Source organism: Pecten maximus, chromosome 7 (genome assembly GCF_902652985.1).
Source record: "Pecten maximus chromosome 7, xPecMax1.1, whole genome shotgun sequence".
NCBI lineage: Eukaryota > Metazoa > Mollusca > Bivalvia > Pectinida > Pectinidae > Pecten > Pecten maximus.
The window spans coordinates 32,916,648-32,939,579 of NC_047021.1; positions in this window are offsets into that span (position 1 = coordinate 32,916,648).

Consider the following 22,932-nt stretch of genomic DNA (forward strand, 5'->3'; position numbering starts at 1 on the left):
TTCAGACATGTTCAATTTCTTTAATTAACAATATCACAAAATATAGAAATAAAACCGATCTTATCTTTTCAAGCATGTTCACTTTCTTTAATAAACAACACACATCAAAACTAAACCGATCATTACTTTTCAAGTGTTCGGCTCCTTTAATAAACGATTTCATACAAAAATAAAACCGATCATATCTTTTCAAGCATGTTCAGTTTCTTAATAAACAATATCACATTAAAACTGAACCGATCATTACTTTTCAAGTGTTCGGTTCCTTTAAAAAACGATTTCATATAAAGATAAAACCGATCATATCTTTTCAAGCATGTTCAGTTTCTTTAATATTAGTAAACAATATCACATCAAAACCAAACCGATCATTACTTTTCAAGCGTTCGGTTCCTTAAAAAACGATTTCATATAAAAATAAAACTGATCATATCTTTTCAAACATGTTCGGTTTCTTTGATAAACGCTTTGACATCAAAACTAAACCGATCAAATGTTTTCAAAGATGTACACTTTCCTTAAATAACAATTCAATATAAAAATAAAACCGACCCTATCGTTCAAAGATGCTTAGTTTTTCAATTAATATATTCATATCAAAATATTTAACAATATCACATCATATAGAAATAAAACTGACCATTTCTTTTCAAACATGTTCAGTTTCTTAATAAACAACACACATCAAAACTAAAGCGATCATTACTTTTCAAATATGCTCGGTTCTTTTAATAAACTCTTTCATATAAAAATAAAACCGATCATATCTTTTCAAACATGTTCAGTTTCTTTAATAAACAATAGCACATCAAAACTAAACCAATCATTACTTTTCAAGTGTTCGGTTTCTTTAATAAACGATTTCATATAAAAATAAAACTGATCATATCTTTTCAAACATGTTCGGTTTCTTTGATAAACGCTTTGACATCAAAACTAAACCGATCAAATATTTTGAAACATGTACACTTTCCTTAAATAACAATTGCATATAAAAATAAAACAATAAAACTGAGCATATCTTTTCAAACATGTTCAATTTCTTAAATAAACGATATTACATCATATAGAAATAAAACCGAACATATCTTTTCAAACATGTTCTGTTCTTTAATAAACGCTTTGACATCAAAACTAAACTGATAAAATGTTTTCAAACACGTACACTTTCTTCAATTAACAATTCCATATACAAATAAAACCGATCATAGCTTTTCAAACATGTCCTGTTTCTTTAATAAACAATATCACATCAAAAATAAACCGATCATTACTTTTCAAACATCCTCAGTTTCTTTAATAATCGATTTTATGTAAAAACAAAACTTATCATATCTATTCATACATATTTTTAACTTTTTGGAACTGACCATATCTTTTCTGACATGTCCAGTATCCTTAACTAATTATTCATATCATACGTATCAAAGCAAAACCGATTGTATTGTTTTTCAAACCTACTTCGTCTCTTTAATCAACAAGGTTTTGTAAATGATACAAATGTACTTACGAATATAATTAAACATTTGAGTGTGATGTTAAATGAAGTAAATTGTCAAACGGAATGAAGGTGGAGCATAGGACACAGACTAGGAATAACCATATAACACGTAAACTCCAATTCGTCCAAGGCGTTATAATGATCATTAATACGTTTAGGAAGCTTGAGCAAAATCCCTCAAAGTATAAAGCCAGTTGTTCTAAAAATAGAAACGATGACCTTGATTCTGTCCACATGATGCTGAAACTCGAACTCGTCATAGACATTATTATGGACCTTAATACGTTTGTGAATCTTACTCAAAATCCCCCAAAGAATAAAGCGACTAGTTCCAATAATAGTAACGATGACCTTGATCTTTACCATGAAATGCTGAAACTCGAACTCGTCTCAGTTAGTACACTTTTTTTCCAGTAGGATCGTTGTAGCACTGGGTGTTACTTATGAACACAGGTACGAGAACACTCAATCTTCAAGTCGCGAGAAAGATAATAATGCCATTTACAGACACAAACTACAGATCAAACTTTTCAAACATGGCTGTCATTTTTAAGTGCTTCATATCAAAACATAACGGATCCTATCAAACCTGATAAGTTTTCTTAACGAAATATATTATCTTTTAAATATTTATCTTTTCAAGCTTGTTCAGTTTCCTAAATATATAGATACATGACTTAAAATGTCGTTAAAGCTGGTATTTTTTAAAACATATACTATATTCAGTTTCTATATTACTTGTTTTCAATTAAACCCGACCGGTTCTTTTCAAATATGTAATGTTTCTTTAATCAAAATTATTCCTAGAAATAGAACCGGTCATATCTTTTCGAATGCTGTTTTGTTAACGATTCCAAAACAAGAATAATGTGACTCGGAACACTATACGTCCATCCCGTGTCAAAAAGAAGAGTATTATCATATCATGTGGAAATTTGTATAACCAAAATGCCACTAAGAAAGTATAATTTCATGTTGTAGTCGAAAACGATTGAAGGTGAGGATCTACAATGAATAACAGTTAAGGTCGATAACAAAAATAGTCGAATCACAATACCATACCACAAAACACCAGTAAATACATTTACCATGATAATAGAGCTTGAAAGACATTCGTTAGCGACTGTAGGAAGAGATCACGAGACAAAAATCAAATACTGAAATAAACAAATGGTAAAGATATTTGTAACCATAGTCTAATCAAATGCCACTCAGGCCAAAACAACTTATCATCATGATAATAACGCATACTAAGTTTCAAAATGATCAGTAAAAAATGTCGAACCTCTCCGGACAGAATGTTAAATACTGAAATAAACAAAGGGTAATACATTTTGCAAAAATGATTGAATCAAAATTCCATGCTGTTATTTATCATTGCAACTAGTTTCAAAGAGATCGATTGAAAAATGGAGATATCTAAAAAACAAAATCAAATACTGAAATAAACAAATGGTAACAACATTTACCAACCCAGTCGAACCAAACTGCTACTCCGGGAAACATAACTCCATATCATGATATAAATCATTAAGATCAAAACAAGATCGATCGAAATGTAGGAGATCTCAAGATGAAGAAAACTGTATGCCGAACGGATGAATGGAAGGAATAAAGGACTTAACCGATCATATATTTTCAAACAAGCCCGGTTCCATTAATCAATAATAATATTTTAAATAAAACCGATCATATCTTTTCAAACAAGCTCATTTCTATAATCAATATCGATACTTCAAATCAAATCGATCATATATTTTTAAATAAATATATTCAATATATATATTTCAAATAGAACAGATTACATATTTTCAAACATGTTCAATTTCTTTAGTCAATTATTGTACTTAAAATAGTGTTCAATTCTCTTAATAAACAAATGTATTAAAAAATAGGACATATGTCCTTTAAAATATATTCAAGTTCTTTATCAATAATTATATTTACAGATAGAATCTACCATATTTTAAAACATTTTCAGTGCCATTCATTGAATGTTTACTGTATCAAAAAAAATAGAGCCAATTATATCTTTTCAAACATTTTCATTTCCCTCAATCAATAATTTTATTTACAAATATAATCTACCATATTTTTTCAAACATGCTCAATTCCTTTAATCACTAATTACATTTACAAAATATAACCGTTTATATCGTTTCAAACATGCTCAGTTCCATTGATGACTAGCTATATTTACAAATAAACCTTCCATATTCTTCTCAAATATGCTCAGTTATATAAATGTATAATTATATCATATTTTTTGTCAAGCATGCTCTATTTCCTAATTAACAATTTCACGTAAAATGAAACCGATCATATCTTTTAAACATGTACAGTTCCCTTTATCGACGACTTCACGAAAAAATCAAACCAATTATGTCTTTGAAACATATTCAGTTTCCTTAATTATTTACTTCAGACATATACAGAAATGGTCATAACTGTTCACACACACACACACACACACACACGCACACTACGCTATGTTAGATAGGGATTGGAAGGGATTTGGTGACATTTACAGATGAATAAAAATGATCATTACTTTTCAGAAAATGTTCCATTAATCTATCTATTTCATTTACACCTAATCTGTATACAAAAATCATATATAATCATGACCAATAATATCATAAGAGATATGTCCAGAGTTATACAGTTTTATGGAATTCATGTATAATCACAACCATTAATATCATTAGAAACATATTCAGTAACTATACATAAACAGAAGTAAGATTATTTTCACTGCCCAGTCCTATAATTCGCATCTCTATGTATATATGCAAACGCAACGTATCATATATGTACAAACATGTTCAGTTCCTATAATTTGAACACAACTTATCATATGTCTACAAGTTTTTACAAATGCGAGTATTTCTGTTCTAATATGTACTTTGATTTTCAATCTACAAACAAAATGAAAAGTGAATTATTTTGTACATATATGTAGTATGTATACATCACTTCATATAGGTTCAGTGTGTTTGATGAAGTCATACACTTATCACAATTTATATGATATATATATATACACAGCGATATCGCTAATAACACTGATGGTATACATGTATATGCATTAGAACGTATCTAGCGATGTTTAGAATATGTAACACATAACACATATAAACACAATCGATAATAGCATTAGGAGCATTTTGAGTTTCTATAGATGGCATATACAAACACAGCTGGTGATATTTTTGACAAAATTTTCAGTTTCTAAAATTGGCAAATTAACATACAAACACAACTGGTGATGAATTTTTTTTTTTACCAAACTGATCAGTTTCTACACTTGGCAAATATATGTTTAAAAGAACAACGAATTATATCTTTATAAACATGTTTAGTTTCAATAATAGACAAAACATTCATCAATGAATATAATTTATAATAACATCTTAAAATATTCAGTTTCTACATCGTGAAAAACCTTGATTATAAAGTTGATTATATCTTCCCAAAATTCTTGTTCTCTTTTTAGACTTTAAAAAAAAGGACGATTTCATCAGCAATAGCAAATTGTTTTTTCATATATCTGTTAAAATATGTTCATTCTCTTTGATGAAATCATACACTTATCATGATGTATACATATATATATATCTACACAGGTAGCGTTATCACAAATATTACCATTGATGGTATGTACGCAATAAAAAGTATCTAGTGACATGTCATTCCACATTGACTATTTACATTATTACTCTGTAACATCCATTACTCAACTGAACAAATAATCTCACACTCAAACAGAAAAAAATATATCAAAATAAAATGTAAAAAGAATAACTTGGTCATACATATATATTGACTAGCATTGTGATACATACTAATTTAATAGGTTTGGCTGTTGGACAAATAATGATTAATAAACAAATCTTATGAAATATGTCATATTTACAATAAAGATACGCTATGATAAAAATGGTGAAATACAATACAGTGCAGAATTTCAGACAGATCAATGAAAGTTTCACAGAAACATGCTGACCATTCAGTAGTCATTAACACAACAAGAAAACACAGACGCTGACTATATTTGGCTATCTACTATTCAGTTGTCACTAACAGAACAAGAAAACATCGACGCATGATTAAATCTGTGTAATTATTACTAAAAAAACATGGACGCCAAATATAAAAAAAAAATCAATATGTTCACGGTAATTATCAAATTCATACACATTATTTATAGTAGAACCAACTGCCATATATATAAACGAAATTCACGTTCTGTCGCATTCTCTCAATGAAAACCAGGGCAGTCACAACGAAAGCATAAGGCATTCTAGTTAATACGAAAGTATGTACACATGGGAACTATGTATTTCTAAAGGATGTAATCTAATGTGAAAATTTTTACCACATTATTTTTTTTACAGAAGACATTGTGTAGAGACATTTCTTACATTGAAACCTTTATATTTTACTGTGGGTGATAAAGTTAAAACAACAAATTCATTATAAATGAAAATCAGGATTATTAAGAAGCTTACTTAGTTTTATCGAAATATTATTTCGTTTTATCGAAATGTTACTTCGTTATATCGAACTATTATTTCGTTTTATCGAAATCTTATTTTGTTTTATCGATTTGTTATTCATTTATATCCAAATGATATTTCATTTTATCGAAATACCATTTTGTCTTGATGTCTACCTGTTTTTTCATGGCGGTTTCTCGTTTGGAGCTGTTGAGGAGAAATCATGTATCATTAGGGTTAAAGCATGATGAACTTTGTTGGATCTAAAAGCATAAACATTGATTTAGTCTCAGTAGTAGACAGTTGATACGGATATTTCACAGTGAAGGTTTGTACGGGTATATATATGGACCAGACGTTAAGGATGTTGTAGATTTTATACAATCTGAACATAAGGGATCAGGAATAATGCATGGATATCACTGGATTTATCAAAAATTGCAAAGTCATGGGGTCAATGCAAGGCAGAAAGAAGTGGGAATTTTGATCGGTATTTTGGAACCAGAAGTAAGGGAACTTCGCTGAAAACATTAACTCAGGAGACGACTTTATTGTTCAAAAGAGCTAAATTACATCTGGCATTTTGATGCGTATGACAAGTTCCATGTGGAGTTTGCATCAACGGATGTCTTGATGAATTTTCGGCAAAATAATTTCGCTTAACGAATGTCATACAAGTAGTGACCAGAGAGTCATTGTTGGACATTACCTAAAAGCATTACAAAAGCTAGGTAGCTGTCTGTTAATCGTTCGAGGTGATAGAGGCACAGAAAACAGACATGTTTGCCAGTTCCAACGTTTTCTTCGACGGAATGGCAATGCCAGATTCAATGGAGAAAGTAGCTTTATGTATGGACACAGTACTAGCAATCACAGATTTGAAAGCTGGTGGGGGTTCTTGCGGAGAGAATGTAAAGGGTTTTGACTCGCTCCGATTGACCACATGAAAACAGATGGCAATTTTGACGGCGGATTTCTCGATAAAAACATTATTTTATTATTTTGTTTTCTGCCACTTATATAAAAAAAATATGTTCGTATAGGTAAAAAGTGTATTTCTCTTCTTCTTCTTCTTGCAGTTATTGGTGAATCGTGTATAGTGGATTTGGCACGATCATGTTACATATATAAAATAGAAAAAAGTAGGTATTACTGTAATAGCGAAGTAATTAAATAACCAAACTTTCTCAAATGAAGAGAACGATGAATACAATTTGTGCGTTTAAATATTCTATTCGACTTTGAAGTTCTTGATTGACAAATTAACTCGTGTGTGAAGTGTTTTAAGCATCGTTGTAACATTATCAAAACATTTAAAGCGTGGAACCTTTTAACTATTCAGAATGAGCTTGAGGTTAGGATTAACATGTTATTCAACCATCTTCAAATCCCCTCGTTCCTAGTGAATGATCAAAATTATGTTTGCAGTTCCAGAACTATATATATCTGTATACTAAAGTCTGACATGCTTAGGAAACAAATTAACTTTTGAAAAAAAAAATAATAAAGTACGTCCGAACAGATCGGTAGCAATCTCATCGATGACGAGCACAGGTAACATATTTACCAGTATCGTTTGTTAATAGTTCAATGAAATGTTTTCTATTTTACTCTTATCATGTTATTTGCGGAATTGTTAAACTCAGGCGCTTCTGAATTGAAAATATAACAGTTATTACTATCTTAGGAGATTTAAAGTTGGGAATTCTCTGATAAGATATAAACACATTTCTGTTTTCCCATTCAGTGATGCTTCGTGCAAAACAGTGCTACCGTTTTTATTTCTTAGTGTTTCCATGAAACGCTCGCTCTCTTTCTTGTTTTTACCATTCAAAGTTACGGCAAGTACTGATTGGAAACATTTGACATCGCCTTCCGAGGCTATAATATGGAGACAATGCTTGTCATCGTTATCTCTTAGCGGAAGTAACGTGGGAAATTCATTGATAAGGTAATAACACATTTCTGTTTTCCCGTTCAGTGATGCTGTGTGCAAAACAGTACTACCGTTGTCATTTCTTAGTGTTTCCAAGAAACGCTCGCTCTCTTCCTGGTTTTGACCATTCAAACAAACGGCAAGCACTGATTGGAAACATTTAACTTCCCCTTCCGAGGCTATGTAATGGAGACAATGATTGTTGTCGTTATCTTTTAGCGGAAGTAATGTGGGAAATTCATTGATAAGATAACAACAGATTTCTGTTTTCCCGTTCAGTGATGCTGTGTGCAAAACAGTACTACCGTTTTCATTTCTTAGTGTTTCCAAGAAACGCTCACTCTCTTCCTGATTCCTTACATCCAAAGTTACGGCAAGTACTGAATGGAAACATTCAACTTCCCCTTCCGAGGCTATGATATGGAGACAATGATTATTATCGTTATCCCTTAGCGGAAGTATCGTGGGGAATTCATTGATAAGATAACGACACATTTCTGCTTTCCCGTTCAGTGATGCCGTGTGCAAAACAGTATCACCGGATATATCTCTTAGCTCTTCCATGAAGCGCTTTCTTTCATCCGTATTCTTACCGTGTAAAGATAAGGCAGCTACGTGTTTGAAATAGTCTACATTGCCGTGGCATGATAAATCATGGAGACAGTGACCTTTATCTTTAGTTCTTAGCAGAAGTAACGCGGGAAACTCATTGATTAGGTAAGTACACATTTCTATGTTCCCATATAGAGATGCAATGTGCAAAACAGTTCTACCGTTTTTATCTGTAAGTGTTTCCATGAAAATCTCTCTCTCTTTCTTATTCTTACCATCCAAAGTTAGGGCAAGTATTGATTGGAAACATTCAACTTCGCCTTCCGATGCTATAATATGAAGACAATGATAATTATCACTATCTCTTAGCGGAAGTAACATTGGAAATTCGTTAATAAGATAACAACACATTTCTGTCTTGCCGCTCATTGATGCTTTGTGCAAAATAGTACAACCGAAGTCATCTTTTAGCTCTTCCATGAAGCGCTTCCTTTCATCCGTATTCTTACCGTGTAAAGATAAGGCAGCTACTTGTTTGAAACATTCTACATTGCCTTCCCATGATATATCATGGAGACAGTGTCTTTTACTTATGGTTCTGAGTGGAAGTAACATGGGGAATTCATTGATAAGATAACAACACATTTCTGTTTTCTCGTTTAGTGATGCTAAGTGCAAAACAGTATTACCGAGATCATCTCTTAGCTCTTCCATAAAGCGCATTCTTTCATCCTTATTCTTACTATGTAAAGATAAGGCAGCTACTTGTTTGAAACATTCTACGTTGCCTTTCCATGATATGTAATCGAGAAAGTGTCTTTTTCCTATTGTTCTCAGCGGAAGTAACATGGGAAATTCATTGATAAGATGACAACACATTTCTGTTTTCTCGTTCAGTGATGCTAAGTGCAAAACAGTATTACCGAAATAATCTCTTAGCTCTTCCATGAAGCGCCTTCTTTCATCCTTATTCTTACCATGTAAACATAAGGAAGCTACGTGTTTGAAACATTCTACATTGCCTTGCCATGATATGCAATGGAGACAGTGACTTTTACTTTTTGTTCTGAGTGGAAGTAACGTGGAAAATTCATTAATAAGGTAATAACACATTTCTGTGTTACCATTCAGTGATGCCTTGTGCAAAACAGTGTTTCTGTTTTCATCTGTAAGTGTTTCAATGAAATGCCCTCGCTCTTCTTTATTCTTACCATCCAACGTTAGGGCAAGTACTGATTGGAAACATTCAACTTCGCCTTCCGATGCTATAATATGGAGACAATGGTTCTTATCGTTATCTCTTAGCGGAAGTAACGTGGGAAATTCATTGATAAGATAACAACACATTTCTGCTTTTCCGTTCAGTGATGCTATATGCAAAACTGTTCTTCCGAAGTCATCTCTTAGCTCTTCCATAAAGCGCATTCTTTCATCCTTATTCTTACTATGTAAAGATAAGGCAGCTACATGTTTGAAACATTCTACATTGCCTTGCCATGATATATCATGGAGACAGTGACTTTCATCTTTACTTCTGAGCGGAAGTAAGGTGGGAAATTCGTTGATAAGGTAATGACACATTTTTGTGTTTCCATACAGTGATGCTTCGTGCAAAACAGTGCTACAGTATTCATCTGTAAGGGTCTCCATGAAGTGCTCTCTCTGTTCTTTATTCTTACCATGTAAAGTTAATGCAACTACTGATTTGAAACACTCAACATGTCCTTCTATTGCACAAAGATGCAACAAACGATAATTTTCCCGAACCCGCAATAACAAGGATGGGAATTCGCACAGAAGATATTCACAAATATGCATTTTCCCATCTTCGCAAGCATGAAGAAGGATATGCGCGTTTTGATCGTCTGTCTGTTTCTCCAGTAGTCCTCGTAATAGTTTAAATGAGCTGACATTGCCACTCTTTACAGCACAAAAACAAGAAATGATATCAGGCTCAGTTTTATTGGACAGAAGGTATTGGCAGATTAGATATTCCCCTTCTGATAAAGCTACGTCAAGCACGCTTTTTAACAAATTGTAATATTTCGACATTTTCATCATGTTTACGAGCTTTTTTAGCAATTGCAAAGAACCAGTTTTCGCAACACAGTGAAGAAAACTACATTTGTCGTAGACAATTTCATGATCACAGAAAATTCGTTCTTTATCTGTGTAGATCATTTTGTCAGTTTTCCACTGAATGAAGAAATCAGAAGGCACATTGTCTTGCTTTTTTATCCATTGAAAAAAATCATTAAGAAATCCTCCGTCTTTCCATGATGGCATGGATGCAACATATATGAAGCTGTCATGGGTTTTTGAGTAGAGTTCACGCAATATTCTTTGGAAAACAACCCCAACATTCTCCTCATCTATTATAACCTTACATAACTTATCGTTGCACGTTCGTGTTGCTATATATCTCAAACAATTACTTGGACAGTTCTTTAGAAAACCACTTGGTGACGATTCTCCATAGAGGATAGCAACACTATCGCGTATTGAATCATGGGAAAAACGATAAATTCTGTTCTCTTTTCTGACAAATGAATCGCATAAGGATTCAATGCCTTGCCGTAGATAGCGAGACATCTTAACGATGTTTGCATATTTAACTGACGATCCGAAAACATCAGAAGATATTTGAAAGGCCTTTTCGATTCCACTTTTGTCGAAATCGTAATGTTTAGCGTCAAGAAATTTGGCTGAGACAGTTTCTCTTGTAAGAAGGTATAACAGTGCCGCTCGTTTGCCTTCGTTAAACTTATTCTTGATGACATGTATTATGCTTGGAAGGGGATTCTGGAAATAGCGTACCCTGTGTTCGTGTAGATGAGGTGTAATTTTGAATAAACGACAACATTCAGGGAACCCTATTATTGTTGTGGAATCAACTATTTCGCTAGTTTCCTTCTCTGAAAATGGTTGGAACTCAACTGATGTCGGTGTGTACGATCTCAGCATATTTTTTCTCTCCTCTCTTATCATATAATCAGGAGAGCTAAGATTAATGATATTTTCATCGTCGAAAAGAGACAGATTTTCAAACAGTGATTTATTGTCTTTAAATATGTCATTCCTGATCGTTATAATCAGAAAATTTGCTGTTTCATCTTCTCCAACTGTAATGGCGCTGATCATGACCGCATGCTGTTTCCACCATGTCATGTCATCTGAAGCACCAGATGATCTGTAGCCAAAAATATCATCTAATAAAATGCTCAAATTTAAATCAGAACCGATCATTTTATCCCAACCTTGCAGATTTGGTAGAAGTATTGGCTTTTTGCAGTTGAATGCGTTTTTCTCAGTGTCCGAATTTAGCCAGGCCATTAATTCGGCAGCTAAACGTGTTTTACCAGTGCCAGAATCTCCCCTTATCACAACAAACCTTTTCCTCCGAATCATTTCCTTTGCACGTTTGAATGCTGTAGTCGCTATAAACTGCACAGCACGTTGTTCTTCCGCTATCCAGTTCTTCGTCTGACCTGAAATGAATGTCACCAAATACTTTCATTCTATGTCCCTTGTGTTTAACCTTTTTCAAATGTTAAAAGAGTAAAACCTATACTTAAGTTTGTTCCAATGATTTTTCGTTTTAGGATACCAACAAAAATCATACACGGTAAGACACTTATAGTACTCATTCCAAAACATATTCTTGATGAATGTTTTATTTGGGAAGCAGTATGGAATAAAGACCGAGTTTAAATAGAAAGCCTGTTCGATCTCTTTAGGGGGAAATGATACTCAAAAGCATATTTTCTTGACGGATTTGAAATAATTTGATGATTTTTGTAAGCCACGTTTATATAATTTTATTGTTTTTAATACTAGCACCGGTTCTGAGTATAAACTTTTTGTATACTAATAATCATAAAAAGCATCTTGCACCAAACACAATCCAAAATATGGATATCTAACCATAGGATTATTGAATCATTTATAACCATATCAACAGTTGTTAGAACATTTCTATCTATATCCACACTTACTTTCCAAGCGTCACGAAAACGTCTGATGATAAAGCTATACAATGAAGTCTAAATTTTATTTGGTATACGTTATTCCCGTGTGTTTGTCGGTTTTGTGAATGTAACTAGATAAATTAAGCCTGCTACCGTTAATTCTGTTAAAACGCTAAAAATGCCTTTGTCAACCTTTTGGGAATAATAGTTATATTGATATACAGACACTGAAATGTGTGTTTTTGTATATTGTTATAACGTGACAATATAATGAACAATCATTTGAGATACATACCAATTATATTATGTTGTTCAGTTCGGTCCACAACAATTCTCTCTGAAAACATAATGACGAAATATTACGCATCGCTACCCTTCATTTCATTACATGTCGACATAGGGGTATTAAAAGGGTCAGGTGTCGTAATGCACTAAACTAGGGTATAAGTTACACGATTCCCTTTCACCTTATTCCAGTATCTCAGCTGGTGTACATTTTCATGTTGCGATATCCCGATGTGAATATGAAATAAATCTGTCCTGGAATTCAAGATATGGCATTTGTCCTTTAACCTTGATATATTAGCATCAAAATTAATCACATGTTAAGTATCATGTTTTTATATGAACTAAATATGCCGATAACCGTCTTACACGCTCTTGATTTGAAAAGGAATCAAGAATGACTTCTGACCTTTAAAAACTCCAATGAATAGAAAATATTTGATTACCCATCAAATATACCAACTTCCACAATGACCTCTGCACATATTTAATCTGAACTAAATCTGCTATTTGAACGGAGTGAAAAAGGTATATGATCTCTTAATATATCATTGGTTAATCCATCTTTATAACACCTTTTATATTTATCCCACCAATATTGAATATTGTGGAAACTAAACAGACTAATTGGCGTACATTGTACCAGGTCAAATTCAGATTTCTATACATGTAAGCAGAAATAAACTATTCTTTACGTCTTTGTTAGCGCATCAAATCACATCTAAAGAACACAAAACAAAAGCATGCATATTGTTATTAAATTATATAACAGAAAAAAACTATTTTCCTGGATGCATTATTAAGTATTAAAAACTCTGCTTAATATCCACATAAAGATTGAAATAAACATCAAAATGACAAAGTTCCACAATGCTTGAAAAAGAATCCAGTATACGTGTGTACAATAATGCGTTTGGTTACAGGACGATATATCACAATATAAGGGAACTCAACTCACCAGACACCTGCCGCCTAGTGGGCGTCAAACGATCGTCATACCGACTGGTCGATGTATGGATTTCAGCGTCACGATGATGTACTGTTGTCAAGTTGTCCTTATTTTTATCTGAATGTTCTTTTCTTTTGTTTGTGGGGATTTGTTTTGAAGTTGGCTCCATGAGGGATTTTCTGTGCCCTTGTGCAGTTGGTTGTGCCTGATGATGTTCCTCCTCGTCATCACTATCCTCTGGTGGTCGCCTTTCTACATCGAAAGCTTTTTACTTATATTGAACAAATGACAAACTATTTCTGCAGTTCTTATTGAAACATGTCAACATACATAGAATGGGTGTGAAAACAAAATAATACCAGAGGCACAATAGGCCTTGCTTTTACACCTGTTTTACAGCTTATCAAGTGACTTCAAGAACTCATTTAGGTAATGAATGAAGGTTATATATATTATAACCTCTTTTCAGTGTGCTACACACCAACAGCTATAGGAGTATTATAATAAAGTTTTTATAGTATCATGCATTTGATATTTACACAGTAGCTTGACCATTCAACTACAGCACTGGAGCACTAACGTTCGGAGCTCTATTGCAAGCAGTAGAGGTATTTCAATAAGAGGTTTACGTATACGGATACATATACGCATACGCATTTGGAGGGGAGCAATCATTATTCGTAAAATATAATGAATTTTCTATTAAAACGTCTAAAAAGTAAATCTTAAATCAAACAAATACTACCGTGAAGAGTGATTGTAAAACAAAATGGAGTGACTGCAACGATACAATCTCTCGACGCCTATCTGCAATCGTGACTTAAAACGCACGGTCATTACGCGGCTAAACGTGTACCTGGGTAAACGATTGGGTCAAACACGTGTCAAACATTGCAGTATTAAATAATTCTTTGTGTATATCCAATGTTAACAATTTATCAAATATATTTACAAATTATTGAACATATTTTCATAAATCATTCAACATGTATTTGCAATTATTCAAATTTGTTTGGCGGCTGGTATGTGCCGGGGTCTTGGGGTAAAGAAAATGATCGTATTTCGTACCAAGTGGCGACAGAGCGACGATCATCGTCTTTTCGCAGCGAGATAGCGATATTCTTGATCTCCACCACGGGGCGGCAGAACGAAGGAACATCGTCTTTGTGAGCAAAATAACGAAATGGTATACTAGCGATTGAAAGTTATAAATGTATCTTGTTTTAAATTCACTAATCCAATGTATTTATCTTACTTTTGTAAGTCCCTCACCGTAGGACTGTAGGTTTCCTATCCGTTTGCAAGTCAGTCCTCCTGTCCGTTTTCCGCACCTCTCTCAAGGTATCTCAATGAAAGTTTGTACGACCCAGTCGATTCGATGCACCACACTAACGACCAGCGTGCAGTTCCCTTTAAGGTTTAGTTACATATAATAGCTGCGTGATGTTCGTGCGTTTTAGATCAAGATGGTGTAAGCATCGAGACACTGTATATGAAGAAGAAGACACGCCAAAATATTCACAATCAACAATACAAATCACAGATTTTTTTTTATTCTAGATAAACAATTTTTCACGCGATGATAGAAAATTCATAATATTTTATAAAAAAAAAAAAAAAAAAAAAAGATCGCTCCCGTCCAAATACGTATGCTATACATAGCCTTATACGTAAATCTCTTTGTAAATACCCCTAATACCTGTTTTTATAATTAAAATACTTACCAGCAGGAGATTCATGGATAACTGTAATTGTATAAGAACGGTTTCTTATTACTGACCATGTTAATATCAACAGCAAAAACTAATCATTATTTTTCATACTGTATAGGATTCAAGTAACTTACGAAAGTGGCTAAATATAAGCCATTACAACAGACTCCCACAACAAATATGAAGCATTATTCAAATAAAATTATATCTTGTATATTAAATAGAATGAATTTTAAATGTCGACCACACATACATAATCATTAGTTTCTAATAAGGACATTATTATTAACAAATTACATATATATGCATGGTTATGATAATCAGCATCAAAATTGAAGTATTGAAATTATACAGTTTATATAAGTGCGTACATTTTATGACCTACCACAGCTGTACTGTCAGTGTTATTTGCTCCAAAGTCAATTGCTTGTTAAGCCTAACTTTCAGAAAAAAACGAATACACCTTTTAACACTTACTGGTTTGGTTGATTACCGTGGTTTTACCGCCTATTACGACCGTGCTGGCTTCACTTATTTTCACTTTCGGGTTTAATTGATGTTGCAGAATGAAAAGTTCGTTCTGCACCTCTGTCCCTAAGGGGGAACAAAGCATATTATTCATGAAATATTCTTCCTAAGGGGAACAAAGCATATTATTCATAACATATTCTCAACTCAATTTGATCAGATACCGTTTATGCAAATAAATGCAGACGCTTTAAAGAGTTGGTATTTCTACCATTTGCCAAAACGTCCGTTTACACAAAATTAATTCCCCTTCGCAAAATGACAATCCAGACCAAATATTGACAGAATACATTCATCAGTCGTCCTGAAATAGAAAAATTTTAAAGCAAATGTTGTTCGACTGAAGCTGTACCATGGCTTAAGCTCAGTGCCAATTTGGGCTACTGCTGATCACAAAATGAATGTATCTTTGCATTTGTTGCACATGATATGTGTCATCATGAAACATATTTTATTCCTTTGTTAGATCTAACTCACGGACGTTAATATCAAGATTCCAGACCTACCATGGATCGACAAAGCGCCTAAATCAAATAATTATTAGAAGCCATTTAAGCGGTTTAACTAATTTGACCAAACGAACTTTCTATCAGTCTTAACATCCTATTAATCATAAGGGTTGGTTGTAGCATTTTTTTCAGTATTTAATCAAGCGGAACCATGTGCCCTTGAATACTGCTCAAGGACGAATTTTTTTCCCTAAAATTTTGAAGGGCTTAATCCCAACTCTACCAGCTAAAATTGTGACTTTATGCCTTTCGGCAAATGTTTTAGCTATTTCACATAGATGACTCCAGTGACAAGGAATGTCGGTCAAGCTCATTTCTTGTCTTAAACGACGAAGGACCTTTATAAAAACTGATTACCCTAATACAATGATGCTATGCCTCATGGCCATCGTCATTTGAATGGACAAATGACGGACGGTGCACCACAATGGAATCTTATAGGTGAGCTAGATGAATAATATGTTAATCATATTAATTGAACAAATGTATGAACATTAGAGTTAACTATTCCCAATTCGAGAAAAAGTCTTTTGATAATGCTACCGACACAAAATGTGTTCTTTTCCAATGTACATCTCAATGCATTCAGATCGGAAACGGGGCAATAATGACGTAACGTGAAAATGATGCCTTTTGTCGAAAGTCTCCGATTTAAGTTTTCCCTTGTTGTAACTGGTAACCACTATATATACCGTTCCAATTTTAACGTCAAATCAAAATGATGCCTATTGTCGAATGCTATTTAATATCGATTTCATTCAGAACATTTTTTTATTTCATATGAGGACAAGGTTGGATTTCAAATGAATCACGTATTATGAATGCTATTTGGTACAAAATTTCCTAAATACTTTCAGAATAGAGCCAAAGAAGACGATTATCCTTACGGAATGTTCAGTCTTATTATTACTGTCAATGTATATATTTTTATTATATTTTCTCCGTTTACCGGTTGGAGAAAGTAGTACAGTTTCATTACAATACTAGTTTTGCACTGTGAGAATAAGAATAAGAACTGTTCTCGATTGACGGTCACCATTAACATTAAATCATAGGTATTTGTCGAAAATGTTAATGATATGTAAACAAGAAAAAATAATATATAAAAGTAGCAATGATTACCTTGACCGGCTCCGGCGGTTGACAATCCTTTGTTTCCCGATGAACCCCTGTTGAGATTGTATGTCTCCATTGTATTTACTACCCGGGAATTTACAGATGAATCACTGATATGACCAGATGTCTCCATGGTGTTTTCTGCCCAGGTACCTACATATGAACCACTGATATGGCCGCATGTCTCCATGGTGTTTTCTGCCCGGTTATTAAAAAAAGAATCACTGATATTGCCCAATGTCTTTTCTGTGATTCCTTCCCGGGTATCTACAGATGAATCACTGATATGACCAGTTGTCTCAATGGTGTTTTCTGTCCGGGTATATACAGATGAAAAACTGATATGGCCGGATGTCTCCATGGTATTTTCTGCCCGGTTATTTAAAAAAAGAATCACTGATATTGCCAAATGTCTCTACTGTGATTCCTGTTTGGTTATTCACATATGAATCACTGATATGGCTTGAATTATCCATGGTGTTTTCTGCTCGGGTATATACGGATGAACCACTGATATGGCTGGAAGTCTCCAAGGTGTTTTCTGCCCGGTAACCTACAAATGAACCATCGATATGGCCGCATGTCTCAATAGTGTTTTCTGCCCGGTTATTTAAAAAAGAATCACTGATATTGCCAAATGTCTCTTCTGTGATTACTTCCTGTGTATCTACAGATGAATCACTGATATGGCCGGAATTATCCATGGTGTTTTCTGTCCGGGTATATACGGATGAACCACTGATATCATCGGATGTCTCCTTGGTGTTTCCTGTCCGGTTATCTACATTGTCTTGTTATCTACAGGTTATCTATGGTATATGATATTCTAACAGAGTCATCATTGATGAACCGTTGCTAAGGTAGTAACCTGCTGGGATATTTGATATGTGGTAATAGCTAGTTGGATTTTTGCATCTTGTAGAGTTTTCTTCAAAGTCTTGGGATATTTTTAGCAACCTAGTCCTCTTTCTTTCCCTAAAAAGGTAAGTTTTCATCTTAGTATTAACATGTGGCTGATAAAGGAACAGATCTTAAAATCAGAAAGAAAACCTAAAACGGGAACAAATGTTATGGAACAATTTCTTCAGGTTTGTTAGTATAAAAGTGAATAGACTTTGATAATCAGACTTTTGTATCATCATAAACAGGTTGTGATACCAAAGGTTTCTCATAGGAGTGAACGTTATTTAATATTGATAGTAGAAAAACAAGTAGACGCCATCATGTTTATCACTAATTGATATATACATTTCCAAATGACATGCATTATGTAGTTATCAATGAAGTATGAAGTACAGGGACAAATTTGTTTTGAACAGAAAGTTTTGATAAACCGCATTTTTACTCTCTCGGCTGTAAACAATATTAGTTTTCAGCATATCCAGGTCTGCCAAAATTGAAGCGTAAACCAATATCTACAGATCAATACGAATACTTATGCAAAACTTCATAGGAATGCGATCTTCAGTCTCGAAAGAATATCCTGTATTTTTAGCCACGGATCAAATTGTGTGAGGACACGCAGAGACATTCCATGCGTCTCATCCACACAAACATCCAGTGATACCCTATTGTGATCATATGTTACTAATCTTAATTTACATATTGTGAGATCTTTGACCTACACATCTGAAAAAAACAATTCCATATGTCCAACCTACACCATCAACGCGTCTACCAAATGTGTGAAAGATCGACTCTAATAACAGAAGTAATAGCATGAGAGACTTAAGCATGACTGTCTGTCTATTTTCAGCGGCAGATGACATGACCTTTGATCTAAAGCCAATCATCTCAGGGTATTTAATCCGACCATGTTTGAACAATATCCAGTTGAAAATTGCAATCTATAGCAGAGTCTAAGAAAACGTGTTGAAAATGACATTTTTACCCCAACCATCAAAAACTCTGGGTACTGGGCGATGTAATTAACTCTTTGGTGTATCTTTGGTGACATAAAAGAAAATTCAACATAATTATGGATGTTCATAGTTCTTGATATAGCGTTGGTCATCTGCAAAACAACAGACTTCCTTAGACGAAAAGAGAAATCAATGTTACAATAAATGACCCCGAGAAACGGTATAATTCAAACAGCAATTTTGAAACATCAAAGGTGTGTAACTGCAAAATATATCAAAAAGTAAACTAATTGATATTTCAAGATGTCGATAACTCCATGTATATTTCAGATTTGGCTTCAAGCACACTTTTACTTTCTCAGAAACTGAAAATATAGGAAATCTTGGAAAGTTATGTTCCTCAATTTTCAGACCCCTAGATAATAAAATCTTGACAATGGTTTGCAAATGCTAGGTATATGGCAAGCCAACTTAACATTTATTCAAGGAGCAATGTCGATTCTGTATTTTATCGAATTATATGAGATATCTTATATAATTATATAAGATATCTTATATAGCATATGAGATATCTCATATATTATTATTTTTCTTGCTTTTTTGCCACTTCTGATTAGCTGAAAAGAGGTCACGCGACCACCTATAAAAAGCTATATTGACCGCTGTCTCCGAAAAAGTTAATAAAAAAAATGATATTGCACGGTCATTTTTAGAAAGCATCTAGATCACACGAGCGCTTAGCATTTTGTACGTACGTTATTGATACAAGCGTTTGAGCGACCTGAATAGAGTGTAAACAATCAAAGATGGCAGACGACAATCTTTTCCCCAATCTGTCTGAAGACGATATCAACAATATTCTTGAAAATGCCGACGCTGTTAACACGAAGCGAGCTACCAATACAGCTGTGAAGCTTTTTCGCCAATACCTTACAACCAGGAGCATGCAGGAAAACTTCGAGGTATATTCTCTTGTATAATTGGATGACACACTGTCAACTTTTTATCTTGAGATGCGTGACAGGAAAGGGAAACTTTTAAGAAATAAACATTGTTGGCCTATAGAAGCAGCAATTAATTTCATATTGAATATTGTTGTCTAATTCATATTGGTCTTTTCATTTATCTTTTTGGAATTGATATCTAGAAACCAAATGACAATTACTTTGAACTAACGTTTAAGTCTATATCGCCAGATATAAAGTTTTTTCACAAAATCAAGAAAAATAATAAATCAATTATAGCATTTAAAATTCGGTCGATACATGGTTATATCGACCAAACAAAAAAATATTGACCTCGGACTTTGACTACGTCCGAGGTCAATATTTTTTCTTTGGTTGATATAACCATGTATCGACCTCATTAAAATGCTACATTTGCATATTATATAATGATATCTTACATCGCATATAAGATATCTCATTTAATTTTTTATATAAGATATCTTATATATTATATAAGATATCTCATATGTTATATAAGATATCTTATATAATTTAAATCTCGTTGCTATATAAGATATCTTATATAGGAACGAGATTTCTAGACAATAAACCAAGAAACTAATTTCTCCTTTGAACAGAGCACGTGGTCCAAGGGCACTATGGCGGAGAAGGATAGATTATTCGATGGCATTGAACTAAATGCATTAAAAGATCATCGTGGTTTGTCCAGCCTCGTGTCCGACTAACTTCCGGACGGGGAGACTTCATTTCGTCGTTTTGTTAAAATCTCGTTGTTATATAGGATATCTCATATAGGAACGAGATCTTTGATTATATAAGATATCTTATATAGCTATATGAGATATCTTATATATTAATTAAGATATCTTATATAGAATCTGATTTAATTTCTATATAAGATATATATAATATATAATATATCTTATATAGCATATGAGATATCTTATATAGTATATAAGATATCTCATATGCTATATAAGATATCTGATATATTTTTTCTGAAATACAAGATCGACATTGCTCCTTGAATAAATGTAAGTTGGCTTGCCATATAGGTATGTTGAGATGCTCACTAGCTATTCTATCTGACTATATTTGAAATTTGATTAAAAATTCCACAGGAAAAATAAACAAAAATCTCAGTTTCGCGAATTTTCCGTTAATGGCAATTCCCGGACCATCTTTAATATTGTTCGACCTAAAGAATAGACACCCACACTTCAAGTCTCCCTAAATTGTCTCAAAGTCGCTTCAGTAGTTCTTGAGAAATAACGGTAACATACATACACTAATGGTTTCTTCCTTTCCTGCCTACTTAAAATTGCTTAAATGAACCATGAACTAAAGCAATCAATAAAATACGTGGAAACAAATTGTTATAGAACAAACAAGATTCAGACATTTCAAGTTTTTGTGGAAGTTTCAAACAAATCGGATCAAACAACCGCCCGATCGGGGACAACGTGTTTGTGAAATATCAACCTAAATGTGACAACAACATATTAATAACGTTATTCAATATATAACAACATTGCTTTTGGTTGGAACATGTAAAAATAATTTTAATTCAAGTTGCATTTCAAATATCTCTACAACATTATCATAAGTGATAGATTAACGTTTACTGGGTACATTATTAAAACGTTAACAATAACGTTAGTGAAATGTTTCTTTGCATCGTTATAATGACGAATATTGGAAACATTAACAAAAACGTGTTGACAACGTCTTTATAACGTCTGTCAATATGCTAAGATATGTGACATTTCTAGATTATTCGAAAACATGTTTAGAACGTACGAAAAACGTGTATCAACGTTTTTCTGTTAACGTTTAATTGAAACCTTAAAATAACGTTATCATAACGTCACAGATTAACGTTTACTGGGTACATTATTAAAACGTTAACAATAACGTTAGTGAAACGTTTCTTTGCAACGTTATAATGACGAATATTGGAAACATTAACAAGAGGCCCAATGGGCCTGTATCGCTCACCTGGCTCGACAGCAACATTGAAGTTGATTGAGGTCATTTCTACAGATACTATGCTGATTACCTCTTTATTCAAATATCATAGTAAGCTAGGTTTATTCATATTAATAAATTGTCTAGTCCTTCATTCCAGCATTTTATTGGCCTAATATCAGGTCTCGGAGGCTCTTGGCTATCGCAAAATTATTGTTTACAGATTTAAGCCGATTTCACCCCTGTGACCTTGAATGTATGTCAATGTGATTTATTTGAACAAAATTGGTAGCCCTTCACCCCAGCATGCTAAAAGCCTAATATCAAGTCCCTGGGCCTCTTGGTTATTAAGAAGAAGTCGTTTGAAGATTATAACCTATTTGACCCATGTGACCTTTAGTGACCTTGAATGAAAGTCATTTATTTGAACAAACTTTGTAGCACTTTACCCTAGCATGCTACAGACCCAATACCAAGTCCCTGGGCCTCCTGGTTATTGAGAAAAGTCTTTTGAAGATTATAGCCTATTTGACCTATGTGACCTTGAATGAAGGTCAAGGTCTATTATTTGAACAAACT